The sequence below is a fragment of the Physeter macrocephalus genome, chromosome 13 (genome assembly GCF_002837175.3).
Source record: "Physeter macrocephalus isolate SW-GA chromosome 13, ASM283717v5, whole genome shotgun sequence".
In the NCBI taxonomy this organism is placed as follows: Eukaryota; Metazoa; Chordata; class Mammalia; order Artiodactyla; family Physeteridae; genus Physeter; species Physeter macrocephalus.
Window position 1 is genome coordinate 52,219,160 of NC_041226.1, and position 17,831 is coordinate 52,236,990.

At 39.7% G+C, this 17,831-nt stretch overlaps 1 protein-coding gene across 1 annotated transcript in view; it reads left to right on the top strand.

Moving 5' to 3' along the window:
* SCEL (sciellin) overlaps positions 1–17,831 on the top strand; it is a 340,495-nt gene that overhangs the window by 162,904 nt on the left and 159,760 nt on the right. Inside the window, exon 4 of the mRNA XM_055089467.1 lies at positions 16,902–16,994. The gene's annotated coding sequence lies outside the window, so the exon portion shown is untranslated. The remainder of the gene's footprint in view (positions 1–16,901; positions 16,995–17,831) is intronic.

Sequence of the window (17,831 nt, forward strand, 5' to 3'; positions counted from 1 at the left end):
GTGGGATCCTCCCGGACCGGGGCGTGAACCCGGTTCCCCTGCATCGGCAGGCGGACGCGCAACCACTGCGCCACCAGGGAAGCCCCAGTTGAAACTTTTGAGTTGTTTATAATAGTGATGACCTTTTTGGTATAATTCATGCTCAGTGCTCTTTTAGAGCCCTATATAATATGTACTAATTAATGTACCTGTCACTTTGTAGTCATTAGAGGAGGCTCTCTAGGAATCTCCTTCAAAGTTAGAGTGTGATATACCCTGTACTTACATAGTCTTTGACTTACTGCTATAGAATGAAACATTGCTATTTTGATTTATGAGGTCTGGGATATTAGTTCATTTATTAACTGTGTATGTGTGGGTAAAGCTGTGGGAATAACAGTGGGACAGTGTAATAACAGTGTGGGACAGTTTGGTAGCAAAAAATCACAAACTCAAAGTTCTTAATTCTCAGCTCAAGGCACCAGTGAAAACCAGTCACTTTCTAAAGTAGCACTAAATGAATAATCTCTGTCAGACACAGCTGAAATGCGCACTCAAAGATTTAGCCTCCAAGTTGCTTACATGAATTTTATAACCTTCCTTTGTCTCTTATGTAGAAATTCCACCTTCAACTAACATAGACTAAGCAGAGGTCCCAGCATTGGGTGGAGACCTGTGAGAGGAGCTGGGCTGCTCAGCATTCAAACCGTTAATGCCACTGCAAATCCATTCTGACCCCACCAGTGTGAGCACACCCCAGGGGCTTTTGCAAAGACAACCTAAAAGAGTTGCAAGATTTTATTCACTTATATTTGCAAAAAACTGGCTGATACACATAGGACTGAATTCCGAGGACTGTTAACCAAGGATGGAGGCACGCGATTTCGAGGAAGCAGAATGTTTCACAGTTTGTGCATGCACCTATGTGCGATTCTATGTTCAGCTGGCAGTGATTAAAGTTACTTTAGTTACTTTAGTGATGAAATTTGGGCTCAAAGGTAGCCTAGACATTCCTGGCATAATATAAAGAAGAAGAAATTAAGACTTAGAGATGGGAGTGAGTTTCCTGTGTGCAATCCATTCTCGTAACTCCCAGCTGTGGCCCCAAGTCCTTTCCACGGAGCCATGCGTTGAGATATTCATCCAAGCCTTTAAGAAAATCGCTATAAAGGCTGTTCTTTGTGGACCTAGAATGCAGTGAGCGGAGACACAGTTGGAATGAGCTCTCTGATTTTACTTTGATACCAGAATCCCAGAGTGGCAGAAGCCATGTAGCAGCCATGGAGGCAGCTGGCGTTTGGATAGCTGGGGGAGGAAGGAGAGGCTGAGTCAATGTGGTAATCAGGGTGGTCCTATCCCTAGAGGTTTCGTATTTGCTAAACACTCATGGGCATTCTAGAAATGAACTATATGTACAACACACCGAGAGAGTATTTGATTTGTAAAACAATACCTACATCAACTAAACCCCCAACACTCTAGGTATGGTAATCAGAGGTCCAACTTGAGCTACCACATAAGAAAGTGTTGGCCTTTTTACCCAATTTCCAAACTTAAATTCTCGGTACTAAAAGGAAGGCTATGTAGTCTTGAAAAAGAATTCACTTTTTCAAGTGTGTATCTCTTCCAGCGTCTTCTGCAAAGGGACCTTCAGCTATTGGGATGACTGGACATTGGGAAAGGGAAATGCCTAGACCTTTCAGGTTTAGTACAACCGTTGCTCTGAGCAACTAGTTCCTGAGGGTCCAGAACCCTGCTGTGACCTATCGGTCAGTGTGAGGGTTTATGGGGATCAGGTAATAAATGGAGTTTTGAGCTGAATCGACATCAGTAGAACCTGGACTCATCGCTGTTACTTTGCTCTGTTCCTGATTTTATGAATGGAATGAAAACCCTCAGCAACTACAAAATCCCTTTGTTGACCCTGACACATGGAAAAAAGGTTATTATGATAAAAAGAGGCCAGTGGAAACCCCTGGAATTCTTCCTAATGGTTTTCAAAAAATACTTAATTCACTCGTTAAACAATTTGTACTGATTGCCTACTCTATGTCAGACACTATGCGGTGGTCATTTATTCATGAACAGAACAAACAAAAATTTCTGCCTCTATGCAGTAAAAGTCCTGGAGGAAGAACACAAATTAATAAGTGAAATATATGGTAAGTCAGGTAGTGCCATGGAAAAAATAAATTGGGTTTGGGGTCGGGGGGAGGGATTGCTTCGTTTCTCACAGAGCCAATTAGGGTTAGAATTGAGGGATTGGGGGCTATTGTGGAGGTCCTGGACCTCTTGAGGTGACCAGTGTAAACACAGATTGAGAGAATAATGAAATAATACATGATACAAAATGCAAAAAATAATAAATAAAAAAAACAATTTCACATGGTGGAAGGAATCACAAAATCACCAGCAGGGACTTGAAATATGCAAGGGTGATGATTCCCTATCCCATCTCCATGTTAAATGTGTCATTGTGGCAGATGCAGGTGGCAGATTGGTGTTGGAGGAAAATGTATGTTTCTCTAACAGGATTTAAGCTAAGAATGCAACATTGTGAATCCAGCTCATCGTGGGTGATCAGTCAATACCATGTTATATCTTTGAGTTATCATCCTACTTGGTACTGTGAACGTTTGCATTGATACATTTGATATTAATCTTTTTTTAAACATCTTTATTGGAGTATAATTGCTTTACAGTGGTGTGTTAGTTTCTGCTTTATAAGAGTTAAAGTGTTTGGCAGCTCAGCTGGTCTCCATGGAGTGGTGCTAGAGAGTCAAGTATAATATTTGACAGTGTTTGAATACTATCAGCCATAGCTTGATTGATTGTTATATTGTTTCATGAATGGCTTCCTTTTCCACTGTTTTATCATCATTAATCAGTGGGGTAACCTGCTGGGTGTTGCTGTCTAAACTGAAATTAAAATCTGTTTGTTCAGGATGGTTTCATGGAAGCTTAGTACAGTAAGAGAAGAACGATTTATGCAGAGGTTTATCTTTCAGCACATTCGTTTTCAGAACCCACTCAGTTTGATTATGTAGAGTGAAGCCTTTGTCCTTGAGCTGGGTAATTTTGGAGTTGATCCCAAACATTAAAGTACAAAGAGATTTCCTCCTCTTTAATGTAGTTCTTTGCTAACAACATTAAGAAAAATAATGTCAGTTCACTTTTCTGCAAAGTATGACTTGGCTGACTTAAATTAACTATGCTAGTTTTATTTTTGTTATAAAAAGTTTTTTCTTCTGTTAGAAAATATATTTATTATAAAAAAATCTGGAAAATTCAGAAAAGTGGGAAGGAAATGTACTCATTTTCTATCAAAAATTTAATTGCATGACAATTTACCACAGGCTTAGTAGCTTGAAACAACATACATTTATTATCTCACAGTTTCTGTGGGTCAGGAGTCTGGGCACAGCTCAGCTGGGTCCCTCTGCTCAGAGGCTGCCTTCATGGTGTCACTAGGGACTGTAGTCTCATCTGAGGTTTATGGTATGATTCCAAACCCAAGTGATTGTTGGCAAAAATTCATTTCCTGCAGCTGTAGAACTCATTGTAGCTTACTTCTTTAAGCCCCAGGAATTTCTCCTTTCAGGGAAGATCTGGGCTGGCTTTCAAAGGGCTAACCTGATTAGGCCAGGCCCACCCAGGATCATATTCACAGGTCCAGCTAACACTCAAGGGGAGACGACTAAAATCACGGTCATCTTAGAATTCTGCCAACCACAGCAAAAATATTCAAACAATCTATAATAACAGACTCAAAATTTTAAGGTATTTCTTTCCTGTGTTTTGTGTGTGTGTGTGTGTGTGTGTGTGTGTGTGTGTGTGTGTGTAGAGTGTTCTTTACATAAGTGGTATTAAATTTTGCATAACATTTTTCTAAGCTTTATATTATTGAAAGTTTCAGATATACACAAAAGTATAATAAAAAGAAGACAAAATTCCTATGAACCCATCACCCAGCTTCAACATTATCATCATTCTGCAGTGCATAACATTTTGAAGTTTACTCCTTTATCATTAGTATTATCGTTATAGCAATTTTCTCGATTTAGTGAAAAATCTTCAAAACATCATTCATCTATTTATGGAGTTAGCATATTTATTGAATGTTGACTATATACTAGGGTAGACTACTAAACAAAAGAGATAAGGCCCTGCCTTCAAAGAGCTTCTTGTCAAAAAGTGTCTTTCTGGGAAAAAGGCAATTTCAATATAGTATGATGTATATAGCTTGTAGTATGAACTGAGATTGCTAAGGGAGGAATAGATACCAAACCCAGTATTGAGGAGTCATAGGAGGTTTCCTAAAGGAGAAATATATGGCATATCATATGCCATATATATTCCTCTAAAATTTTTTTGTTGGCTGTTTCCTTATCTAGAACTTAAGCTTCATGGATCCATGGATTTTTGTCTGTTTTGTTTTGTTTTGTTTCTGCTGCTGTACATACAGTGTCTAGATGGTTGTCTGGCACATGGTAGGCAATCAATAAATATTTGAAGGATAAATAAGAAACACAGTAATTAGACAAAGGAGAGGAAGCCATAGGGACAGGGGACTGGAGTGCCAGAGATGGTGTTTTCTGAAAAGTACAGAGTATGAGCAAAATTCTAGAGACAGGAGAACAGAGCTATTATTATTATTATTATTAGCATTAACATTTTTCCTCCGTACAGAATGAATGTCCTATAATTAATTAGTCCCCATTGTTGATTATTTAGTTTAAAATTTCTATTATATGACTATGCATACTTTTGCTTATAAATCTTATACTTCTTAAGTATTATTTAAATAGACTGGAGTCCAGAAGTGGAATGATTGGGACAATAATATGAGCATTTTAGAGACTTTTGATGAGTGTATCTGAACCAGGGTTCAGTCAGAGAACAGAACCACTGAGAATAGTAAAAAAGATTTATAATAAGAAATTAAAAGGCTTACAGAATTTGCAGAGAGAGTCTATGTTGAGCTTCCAGGAATAATTCTCAATTCCACACTCAGAACCAGGCTAGCAAAGGGACTGATGCCTCTTCTAGGAATGGCCAGGAAGCTACCACAGTTGCCATATGCAAAACCACACTGCGCCAGCTGAAACCCAAGCCAGCAAATGGATGCCCCATATTTGACACCCGTAAAGGAAGTGAAGGAACACTAGCAATTCTCTTCATGCTGTCACTGTAAACCCAAATGCCTCCACGTCTATGCTTGCCAAAAGAAATGCGGAAGCAACCTAAATGTCCATTGAAAGATGAATGGATAAAGAAGATGTGGTGCATATATACAATGGAATATTCTCAGCCATAAAAAAGCATGAAATAACGCCATCTACAGCAACATGGATGGGCCTCGTGATTATCATACCAAGCAAAAGAAAGACAAATACCATATGCTATCACTTGTACATGGAATCTAAAAAAAAAAAAAAAAAAAGATACAAAAGAACTTATTTACAAAAGAGAAATAGACCCACAGACACAGAAAACAAACTTATGGTTACCAAAGGGAAAGCAGGGGGAGGGATAAACTAGGAGGTTGGGAATTAACATATACACACTGCTATATACAAAATAGGTAACCAACAAGGACCTACTGTATAGCACAAGGAATTATACTCAATATTTTGTAATAACCTATAAGGGAAAAGAATCTGAAAAAGAATAGATATATATATATATGTATAACTGAATCACTGTGCTGTACACCTGAAACTAACACAACATTGTAAGTCAATTATACTTGAATAAAAGACACAAAAATGCCGAAGCAGCCAAGGATGGCCAGTGCCTCATGTCTGCTTTCCAAATCTTACCAAGGGCATAGACTTGTACCAACTTAAATCATATTAGAATCACAGCTATGAGGGAATATGGAAAATGAATTTTCAGTTTTCCGGCTTTGGCAGTTTAGCTGGTTACGAAGCCATTTTAGTGAAGGAGGTAGGAGTGGCTGCGGATCACCAATCCACCACACCCACCAAAGTACAGGTCGTCAAATTGCTTCTAAAAGAATTATACACGTCGTGCTCCTGTCAGGAAGGGACCCGATATGGGAAAGTGCTGGTTTCATAGCACTGTACCCATAGTTGTGTATGGTTTCCTAAAAGCCTCTGTACGAGGTAAAGTTTTGGATGAACTATAGTAGTACCATACCGCTTTTGGCATCGATTGACTACTCATGAGGTTGATCACTTTCCCAAATATTTGATAACGAGTACTGTTTTGTTTTTTGAAGTGCCTAGTCATCTCTTTGCCGTGAATCTATTAAGTTCTCAAACTGTTTTTCCTAGTGAGTTTGCATACGTACAGGCATACTTCAGAGATATTGTAGGTTTGGTTCTAGACCATTATGGCTTTATTTGTTCACAATAAAGTGAATATCACAATAAAGCAAATAAAGCTGGGGTTTCCCAGCACATTTAAAAGTTATAAAAGTCTACACTCTACTGTACTCTATTGAGTGTGCAATAGCATTGTCTAAAGAAACTCATGTATATACCTTAATTTAAAAATACTTTATTGCTAAAAAATGCTAAACATCATCTGAGCCTTCAGCAAGTTGTAATCTTTTTGCTGGTAAAGGATCTTGCCTCGATGCTGATGGCTGCGGATGATCAGGGTGGTGGTTACTGAAGGTTGGGGTGTCTGCGGCAATTTCTTGAAATAAGACAGCAATGAACTATACACATCGATTGACTCTTTCATGAACAATCTCTCTGTCACATGCAATGCTGTTTGATAGCAGTTTACCCACAGTAGAACTTCTTTCAATATTGGAGTCAATCCTCTCAAACCCTGCCACTGCTTTATCAACTAAGTTTATGTAATATTCTAAGTCCTTTGCTGTCATTTCAACAGTCTTCACAGCATCTTCACCAGAAGTAGATTTCATCACAAGAAACCACTTTCTTTGCTCATCCGTAGGAAGTTCTCCTCAGCCATTAAAGTTTTATCCACGAATAAGATCGTCGATACACATTTTTTCAGATTCCATATATATGTGTTAATAGTGACCTAAATGGGAAGGAAATCCAAAAAAAGGGGATATATGTATACGTATGGCTGATTGACTTTGCTGTACAGTAGAAACTAACACAACATTGTAAAGCAACTATACTCAAAAAAAATTTTTTTTAAGTAAAAGGAAATTTAAAAAAAAGTTTTATCAGCGATGGCAGCAATTCAGTCCCATCTTCAGGCTCCACTTCTAATTTTAGTTCTCTTGCTATTTCCACCACATCTGCAGTTACTTCCTCCACTGAAGTCTTGAGCCTCTCAAAGTCATCCATGAGGGTTGGACTCAACTTCTTCCAAACTCCCGTAAATGTGGCTATTTTGACCTCTTTCCATGAATCATGAAATGTTCTTCATGGCATCTAGAATGGTGAATCCTTTCCAGGAGCTTTTCAATTTATTTTGCCTAGATCCATCAGAGAAATCACTATATATTGCAGCCGTAGCCTTATGAAATGCATTTCTTAAATAATAAGACTTGAAAGTAAAAATTACTCCTTGATCCTTGGGCTACAGAATGGATGTTGTGTTAGCAGACATGAAAACAACATTAATCTCATTGTACATCTCCATCAGAGCTCTTGGGTGACCAGGTGCCTTGTCAATGAGCAGTAGTAGTTTGAAAGGAGTAGTCGGTCTCAACGGTGGGCTTAAAATATTCAATAAACCATGTTGAAAACAGATGTGCTGTCATCCAGACTTTATTGTTGCATTTATAGAGCACAAGCAGAGTAGATTTAGCATAAATCTAAGGGCCCTAGGATTTTCGGAATGGGAAATTAGCATTGGCTTCAACTTCAAGTCATCAGCTGCATTAGTCCCTAAGAAGAGAGTCAGCCTGTCCTTGGAAGCTTTGAAGCCAGGCATTGACGTCTCCCCTCTAGCTATGAAAGTCCTAGATAGCATCTTCTTCCGATAGAAGGGTATTTCATCTACGTTGAAAATCTGTCATTAATTATCCTCATTAGTTATCTTAGCTAGCACTTCTGGATAACTCGATGCAGCTTCTACACCAGCCCTTGCTGCTTCATCTTGCAATTTGATGTTATGAAGATGGCTTCTTTCCTTAAACCTCATGAACCAACCTTTGCTGGCTTCAGATTTCCTCCTGCAGCTTCCTCATCTCTCTCAGTCTACATAGATCTGAACACTTAGGGCCTTGTGCTGGATTAGGCTTTGGCTTAAGGGAATGTTGTGGCTGGTTTGACCTCCTACCCAGGCCATTAAAATTCTCTCTGTATCAGCAATAGGCTGTTTCTTATCGTTTGTGTGTTCACTGGAGTAGCACATTTCATTTCCTTCAAGAACTTTTCCTTTGCTTTCACAACTTGGCTAACTGACATAAAAGGCCTAGCTTTTGTCCTATTTTGGCTTCTGACATGCCTTCCTCACTAAGCTTAATCATCTAGCATTTTTAAAAAATTTTTTTTAAATAAATTTATTTGTTGTATTTATTTACTTTTGGCTGCCACTTTGTCTTTGTTGTCTTTGTTGCTGCACGCAGCCCTTCCCTAGTTGCGGCGAGTGGGGGCTACTCTTTGTTGTGGTGCGTGGGCTTCTCATTGCAGTGGCTTCTCTTGTCGTAGAGCACGGGCTCTAGGCATGCGGGCTTCAGTAGTTGCGGCACGAGGGCTCAGTAGTTGTGGCTCGCAGGCTCTAGAGCGCAGGGTCAGTAGTTGTGGCGCACGGGCTTAGTTGCTCCGCGGCATGTGGGATCTTCCCGGACCAGGGCTCGAACCCGTGTCCCCTGCATTGGCAGGTGGATTCTTAACCTTTGTCTTTGTTGTCTTTGTTGCTGCACGCAGCCCTTCCCTAGTTGCGGCGAGTGGGGGCTACTCTTTGTTGTGGTGCGTGGGCTTCTCATTGCAGTGGCTTCTCTTGTCGTAGAGCACGGGCTCTAGGCATGCAGGCTTCAGTAGTTGCGGCACGAGGGCTCAGTAGTTGTGGCTCACAGGCTCTAGAGCGCAGGGTCAGTAGTTGTGGCGCAAGGGCTTAGTTGCTCCGCGGCATGTGGGATCTTCCCGGACCAGGGCTCGAACCCGTGTCCCCTGCATTGGCAGGTGGATTCTTAACCACTGCGCCACCAGGGAAGCCCAATCATCTAGCTTTTGATTTAAAGTGAGTGACATGCAACTCTTCCTTTCACTTGAACACTTAGAGACCACTGTAGGGTTATCAACTGCCCTCATTTCAATGTTGTTTTGTCTCAGGGAATAGGGAGGCCTGAGGAGAGGGAGAGAGATGGGGAATGGCTGGTTTATGGAGCAGTCAGAACACACATTTATCGATTAAGTTTGCCATCTTATATGGGTGCAGTTCGTGGTGCCCTCCAAACAGTTAGAATGGTAACATCAAAGATCACTGATCACAGATCACCACACAAATATAATAATAATTAAAAAGTTTGAAATGCAAGAATTACCAAAGGGTGAGCAAATGCTGTCTGAAAAATGGCACCAATATACTTGCTCTACACAGGTTCTCTTTACCTCAAACAAGAAATACACAGTAGTATAAATTTTAGTACTTTTAGGTACTATATTTACAAAGTACCGAAATGAGTCGTATTATTTTATTTAGGAATGTCTCATTTACAAGAAACAGATGCACTAAGCTGTCCTATGTAAGGACATAATCAGGGATTTCATGGGAATCTGAGAAGAGGGGTAAAATATAGCTGGGAGCTGGATGCCTCTTGTGCATCCCATGCTCTCTCTCCACCCCTGTTTCCAAGTCTTTGTCTCTTGTGACTTTCTGCTTCTCTTTGCATGTGTGTTGCCATTTATTATCTTCTCTATGTCTGTACACAAAGCTGCCTTTATGTGAAATCAAATTTGGCTGCAAGGCCACATGGCCTGGGTTTCAGTCTTGCTCTCCCAGCTAGTAGTCTCCCTAGTATGTGATCTTGGACAAGTTTCTTAATTCCTATGAGCCTTGGTATTCTCATCAGTAAAATGGTGGTGGTGGGGAATTGTTAACCACAGTAATAACTTCATAGGGTAAATAAACTAAGAGTATGCAACACATAGTAAGTACCGTATAAATGGTGGCTCTTATTATTTATACATTTGATTTTCATTTCCTCAGAACTTCAGCTTGCCAGTGAACCGTCATGGCTGTCCTGATACTTTCTACAAGATAGCTCTGACCCTGCTGCTTACTCAGTCCCACATTCTCAAGGGAGGAATCTCTTTGGCTCGGTTCATGTTTTTAAGCGGGGCCACATTGGCATTGGTTCCTAGCAGGCCAGTGGATTGGCTGCCTTTCAGACAAATGCCTTGCTCTGGTCCAATCCCATGTACAGGGGATGGGGGTGGAACCCATGTACACAATATGGCTGCTGTCTCTCACCAGGTATGGTCAATCAGTTTTCCAGTTTCCAACAGAAGAGAGGACGGGCAATGGACACCATAAAACTTGCATTGGCCAAAGATGTAAGTGAGTGTGTTTATGGAAATACTGCTTGAATTTTTAGTGAGTTTTTAAAAATTGAATCATGATTTTCATTGACTCTATAATCTTAAAGATATAACTCATGGACTTCATCTTACCATTATAACATGGACCCTTTAATTCTAGTAAAGGCATGACACCACAGTGTTATAGAAGGAGCACAAAATTTGGAGTCAGGAGATCTGAATGAGTTCTGGTTCCTGCCCTCACCCACTGGTTAGTCCTGGGAAATGCATGATATCTCCCTGAGCATCACTTTCTTCATCTGCAAACAGGGACCCAAAAATCCACCTCACAGAATGTAAAATATCAATTATTGTTATAAATATACCACTTTACAAGGAGTAGCTTCTGTTGATAATGCCTTTCTGAAAGACTCAGCATCAGAAATATAAACTCAGAAATATAAAGTATGTCATGATCACAATAAGTAAAAAATCTTTTTTAATGTCTGTATTTGTCAGATTCAAAAGGCTAGAAGCACAGAGAAAAAAAATCAGTGGTGGAGTGAAGAAAATAATGAAATATAAATGATATGGAAGAATAGCAGCTCAGCACTAAGCAGGAAATAATAAAATTCCAGAAGTTTCCTTAGATCAAAAACTTGGGCCTCATAAAAGAGAAAAGGAAACCATTTCGAAAGTTTTGAATATATTATTGGCTCAGGTATAGCAGGGCTGTCTCTTACCAATCTCATTTTTTTTTTTTTGTGGTATGCGGGCCTCCCTCTGCTGTGGCCTCTCCCGTTGCGGAGCACAGGCTCCGGACGCACAGGCTCAGCGGCCACGGCTCACGGGCCCAGCCGCTCCGCGGCATGTGGGATCCTCCCAGACCGGGGCGCGAACCCGGTTCCCCTGCATCGGCAGGCGGACGCGCAACCACTGCGCCACCAGGGAAGCCCCCAGGGAAGCCCCCAATCTCATTTTTAAAATTGCAAAATTAACTTACTTTCTCATGTTCATATTATATGTTAGTAGCTCAAGCATAGTCACACATAGGATTCTGATGGAAGACCAGCTTGTACAAACTGGTTGAGTGTCCAAAGAAAGTGATTTGGGTGATACAAATAGCCCCCTTCCCAAAATACTCTTCCAATAGACTGATCAGTTCTGTATTATTGATTTTCCTTGAGAAGACACATTTTAGCTAGGCTAAGGAGTGGCGTTTTGTGGAAGATGTAATTATCTGAGAAATGCCAACAATTTTCATTTCACAAATATTCCTGAGGAAATGGGATATATTTGTAAAACAAATTCACATTGAGCCAGACTGCCTGTGTTTGGATTCCAGCTCCAAAATTTACTAGGTCAGCAACTCACACTTTCATCTTTAAAATGGGGATAATAAGGGTACCTTGTAACCACGTACTTCATAGGTTTGAATGAGCAAATATATAAAAAAACTGTATAAGTATCAACTCCTATTATGTTAATGAGATGAGAGAAAAGGTGTGGAAAATGGAATCATATCTTAGTAAGGATGTGTGTGTGTGTGTGTGTGTGTGTGTGTGTGTGTGTGTGTGTGTGCGTAGGGAGCATCCAAAAGACATCATAAGAACATTGCACTGAAAATAGTGCAAGTGTTAGAAAATAATATGAAGAGACCACCCAGAAGGGTGCTGGGTGTCAATGATTAATTTTCCTTCTCTCACAACTTTTCAGAGACTCATCCAGTCACTGATTAAAGCACCTTTACCACTGTGGCTGCCAAAGAGAGACTAGTATAAACTTTCTCTCTCGTATAAACTTTCTCTCTCATCTTATGGTGCAGTAACGCTTTTGTTTGTCAGTAGGGGAGTTTTCTGGTTCCTAGTTATTTATTTTCTTCTTTCAGTTCCACTAACGTAACAAAACTTTTTGCACTAAGCAATAGGAGTATGCAGGTTGTTCAAAGTCTATCTTATGTCTATGTAAGAAAATCTGGTGACTGTGGAAGTTTCGCAAAGAAATAGTGACAGAAGTAATCTGGGAATGTTAATTTCACCACTCAACTTGTATATTCTGTGAGGCAGAATGTTAAATGGCTGAAACAGATCACCTGACAACTGATTTCCCACAGGTTTCCCCTCATTTCTACCATTTTATATGTTGATAGTCACTGTAACCAGTTAGCATTAGTACTTTTGTCTTGATGTGACTTTTACAGAGATGACAGCAACAAAGGGAATTACTTAGAGTTGGGTTTGGTTTCTACTGTCAGTCAAACTCAAGTACTTTAATAAAGAAAGTTCATTTCTCTCTCCCATTAATGCCTGGATGTAGGCATTCCATGGCTGTGATGGCAGGCTCTCTGCTTCTTGAAGTGCTCAAGGACCCAGGCTTCTATCTTGGTGCTCCTCCATCCAGGGTCTCCATTTCTCAAGTCATGCCACCGTGTCCCCACCCAGACACCGGGGATGAGGAATTGGAGAAGGGCATGTTCCCATCATTTAAGGACACTTCCTGGTGCTTCATAAAGTATTCTGCTCACATCCCATTGGCCAGACTTAGTCACAGGGCTACGCCTATCTGTAAGGGAAACTGAGCTACACTCTTTATTCTGTACAGTGATGTGCCCAGGAAGAAGGGACACCAGTTATTTTGGGACAGATAGCAGCCTTTGCCATCCTTGGTCTAGGCTGACCATGAGTCAACCTGTAAAATAAGATACAATGTAACATGCACTTAAATAAATGTTCATCTGAGTATTTCAGAGACATCTCCAATTGCTCAGTTTCTTAAAATAAAGTATTTAATTAATTATCGTGAAAGAAGCTCTTCTATTTCAATCAGTGAGTTAGAAATTCAAGCAAAGAAGATATAATTTTACTGATCTGCTTGGTTTCCTAAACCCATATTTGTTAAATTCCCATAGTGGATTCCCCACAGGATCAGGCGTGTGCCTGACTGAGGATTAATTTCATTCTAAGCTAGAAGAAAATTAGGGAAATGGCATGGACGCTCAGTATCAGGTCACATGCTGTGACTTTCCCTCTTAGACCTTTACTTGATTCTAAACTTTGACTTTTTTTGAAAAAGGAACAAGCCCTTGCCTTGAACTTCACTACGTGGGTCCTGTAGGGCCAAAGTTCTCATCATTCCTTTGGGGGGCAGTTGCACTAAGCCTTTCTCTGAGGTCGTATCAGCATCTGTCCCCAGTGTCAGCCACATCCAGCTCTGTGTCCACTAGAGTTCCCAGTACTGGGGGCCTGGTGCTGAGACACTCACTGCTGAACCATTATGCCACTCTGGGCTTCTGGGCACTGCCCGGAGCTTTCTGGGCTGCTTTTCCCACTGGGGTGTCTTTATCCTATAGGTTTCTTCTTCCTTATTCTAGCCTCTTCCAGAAAGCCTATGTCTTCATATGCCTAATGATCCAGATGGAAAGTGAAAGGCTTCATGACTCGTTTTAAAGTCCTATTTGCATGATGTAAAAACAAAACAAAACTAAGTACTTATATACTTGTCATTGTAGAGACACAGGCCAAGATGGAAGAGTTAGCAGTGAGAGGACACTGCTTAGGGTAGCTGCAGCTACACATTAAATTTGGAGCTGAGAGATGCATAGTGTAAAAGAATTCCCCACAGGAGCAAACGTGCACACTGCCAGAATCCACCATCACGTAAATGAAAATCAGGTACACTTAAGATTATTGGTGATCCAGACCAGGACGAGCAGCATCACTTCCCCCAACAAGCCAGAAATGCCTTCTTGGCTTGACAATGGCTTATGAAAAGAATCCTCTAACTTGCTCTTTACAAATTTTCAAATGAAAATGTACTCCTTTCAGAAAATGGTCTCTCAGGGCAAGGGAATAAGAGCTTTGGCTTTGCATTCTGGCAGATCTCAGGGAATCCTGACTCTCTCAATAGCCAGCTATGTTACTTTGGGAAACTTGCATTATCTCCTCAAACCTCAGTTTTCTCATCTCTAAAATGGGTATAATAGTAGTACTTAGGCAATTATTGTGTAGAAAAAGTAAATAATTCATTTAAATATTTAGTATACTATCTAGGCATTGTATGCCCTTAATAAATATCAGCTTAAAAAAACAGGAAAGATCCCACTGTAACTTCATCGCTGTCTTTAAAGTGAGTAGATGGGGAACCACACATTAAGTTTAAAAAAATAGTATGATCCTTCATCGCACTCTAAGATGACATGGAAAATCATAATTCTCCCCCCCAAGTTTTATCGAGATATAATTGACATACACCTCTGTATAAGTTTAAAGTGTACAGCATAATGATTTGACTTATATATATCATGAAACAATTACCACAATAAGTTTAGTTAACATCCATAATCTCATATAGATACAAAGAAATAAAAGAAAAAGAAAAAAAAATTTTTCTTGTGATGAGATCTCAGGATCTACTCTCTTAACTTTCATATGTAACGTTAAGCAGTGTTAACTAGAGTTATCATGTTGTACATGACATCCCTAGTACTAATTTATCTTGTAACTGGAACTTCGTACATTTGACCACCTTCCTCCAATTCCTTCTCCTCTGAACCCCTGCCTCTGGTAACCACAATTCTGATCCCTTGGAAATATCATGATTCTTAGCATGTTCTACCATTATACTGTACTAAACTCCAATTCTGTGGTGTTTATACTCTAGTTTTATGAGTGGTGAGAAGTTGAGGGAATACACCAGGTTCAATAAAGAAACTGGAGGGAGGTGTTCTGGAATATTTGCATAATTATTATTGCACCTAAACCCCAATTCTAATCTCCAAAGTCTTGCTTTAAGCCTGTTGTGGTTGCTTTCATTTCTGGTACAACTGGCTATTACCATACCGGTTTCAAGCTGGTGAAACCTGAAAAGGTCTTGCTTCATTTGACAAAGCAGAGAGATGTAGTTCTTACCTGGTATTTCAAACAGGTGTCAGGTAAAGCTTTGCCATGCACAGAGCAGTCTGTGGACCCATAGATCTGCATCCTCCAAGACTTTAGAAATGCTGAGTCTTCAGCCCCACCCCAAGCCAGCTGACTTAGAATCTGCTTTCTTTCTTTTTTCTTTTGTTTAATTGAAATATAGTTGATTCACAGTATTGTGTTAGTTTCAGGTATACAGCAAAGTGGTTCAGTTATATGTATTTTTTTTTTCAGACTGTTTTCCATTCCAGGTTATTACAAGATACTGAATACAACTCCCTGTTCTATATAGTAAATCCTTGTTGCTTATCTATTTTATGTATAGTAGTTTGTATTTGTTAATCCCATAGTCCTAATTTATCCCTCTCCCCTCTTTTCCCCTCTGGTAACCATAAGTTTGTCTTCTATGTCTATGAGTCTGTTTCTGTTTTGTATATAGATTCATTTGTATTATTTTTTAGATTCCACACATAAATGATATATAATATTTTTCTTTCTCTATCTGACTTAATTCACTTAGTATGATATTCTCTAGGTCCACCCATGCTGCTGCAAAATCCCCAGAGGCATTGTGGTGAAGAATATTTATCGTCATGCATTTCGTTTACATTTTAGAAATAGTTATACCAGAGTGATGGACTTCACTATCTGTTTCAACCAATTTGTTAAAAATTGTGTGTTCCCTAATTCTGCCTTCTCTCCCATTCATTAGTCATGACCTTTTGTCTTGGCTTTAGTGAAAAAGTAAAATCACTGTTTAAATTACTATTCCCTGGGCTTCCCTGGTGGCGCAGTGGTTGAGAGTCCGCCTGCCGATGCAGGAGACACGGGTTCGTGCCCCGGTCCGGGAAGATCCCACATGCCGCGGAGCGGCTGGGCCCGTGAGCCATGGCCGCTGAGCCTGCGCGTCCGGAGCCTGTGCTCCGCGACGGGAGAGGCCACAGCAGTGAGAGGCCGGCGTACCGCAAAAAAAAAAAAAAAAAAAAAAAAAAAAAAAAAAAAAAAAATTTACTATTCCCCATACCTTGCCCCTCATCTTGGCTTGAGCTGGAATAGAAGTAAAGCCCACAAACCTTGGGTTCAGAGAGATGGAGATTAAGTTCCATCTCCACCAACTTAACCTCTGTGAAAACTAGAGTAAATCAGTTTTGTCATCTATAATGGGCATAATATTAAATGGTTCTTTCCCCATTTCATCTGTCAATGACTGTCACAGCTTTGGTGTCAGATACAAGGCTCTGTGTGATCAGTATATTTCCTAAGGAACCCTGAGTGGCTAGCTCAGGTTAGCCTATGCGTGAGTCAGAATATTTAGAATTTATGAAATTTAAACTCTCCTGTTGATTTCAGTTTTTAAGATGAAGACAAAATTTTCAATTTTCATTGCTCAAACCCAAGTTATATTGATTCAACCAAGACTGAGTGCCCTGCATGTACTCAGCACTGCCCTAGTGACAGGGACACCATACTGGGCAAGGCAATGGCAGCCACTACTCTCATGGAGCTTACATTCTAGAAAAAACTGCAAACTGTAAATGTGTTTGCAAGATTTTATTATGACGTTCACTTTCCCTTTCTGTTTCAGGCAAATTTCCATAAGGCATGGTTCCCTGCATTTCTACAACTTTTATCTGAGCATCACAGAACACTAAAATTGAAGATAAAAAGATAAAAGAAGGTAAAAAAAATGCTGCCATTGTTATTATTATTATTATCATCATCATCCATAGGATTTATGAGAGCTGTTAAGTTTTGAAACTCAGGGATAAATAAAACACAAGTGTAATGTTACTTTTTCAAGGTCATTCTATTACTATATGGAACAATTTAGAGGCATCAGACACTATTGAACTTATACTCCCCCAGATTTTAAGGACCCGGAAAAGACTCACTTAATTTATACTCATTCAGCCCTGCAAATAAAAACCAAATGTGCACCAACACTTAAAGTCATTTGTAGAGACATGGACGGATCTAGAGACTGTTATAGAGAGTGAAGTAAGTCAGAAAGAGAAAAACAAATATTGTATGTTAGTGCATATATGTGGAACCTAGAAAAATGGTACAGATGAACTGGTTTGCAGGGCAGAAATTGAGACACAGATGTAGAGAACAAACGTATGGACACCAAGGGGGGAAAGCGGTGGGGAGGTGGGGGTGGGGGTGTGATGAATTGGGCGATTGGGACTGACATGTATACACTGATGTGTATAAAATTGATGACTAATAAGGAACTGCTGAATAAAAAAATAAATAAAATTAAATTTAAAAAGTTTTTAAAAAGGGATTCGTGATACTATACATAGAGAATCCTAGAGAAGCTACCAGAAAACTACTAGAGCTAATCAATGAATTTGGTAAAGTAGCAGTATACATAATTAATGCACACAAATCTCTTTCATTCCTATACACTAATGATGAAAAATGTGAAAGTGAAATTAAGAAAACACTCCCATTTACCATTGCAACAAAAAGAATAAAATATCTAGGAATAAACCTACCTAAGGAGACAAAA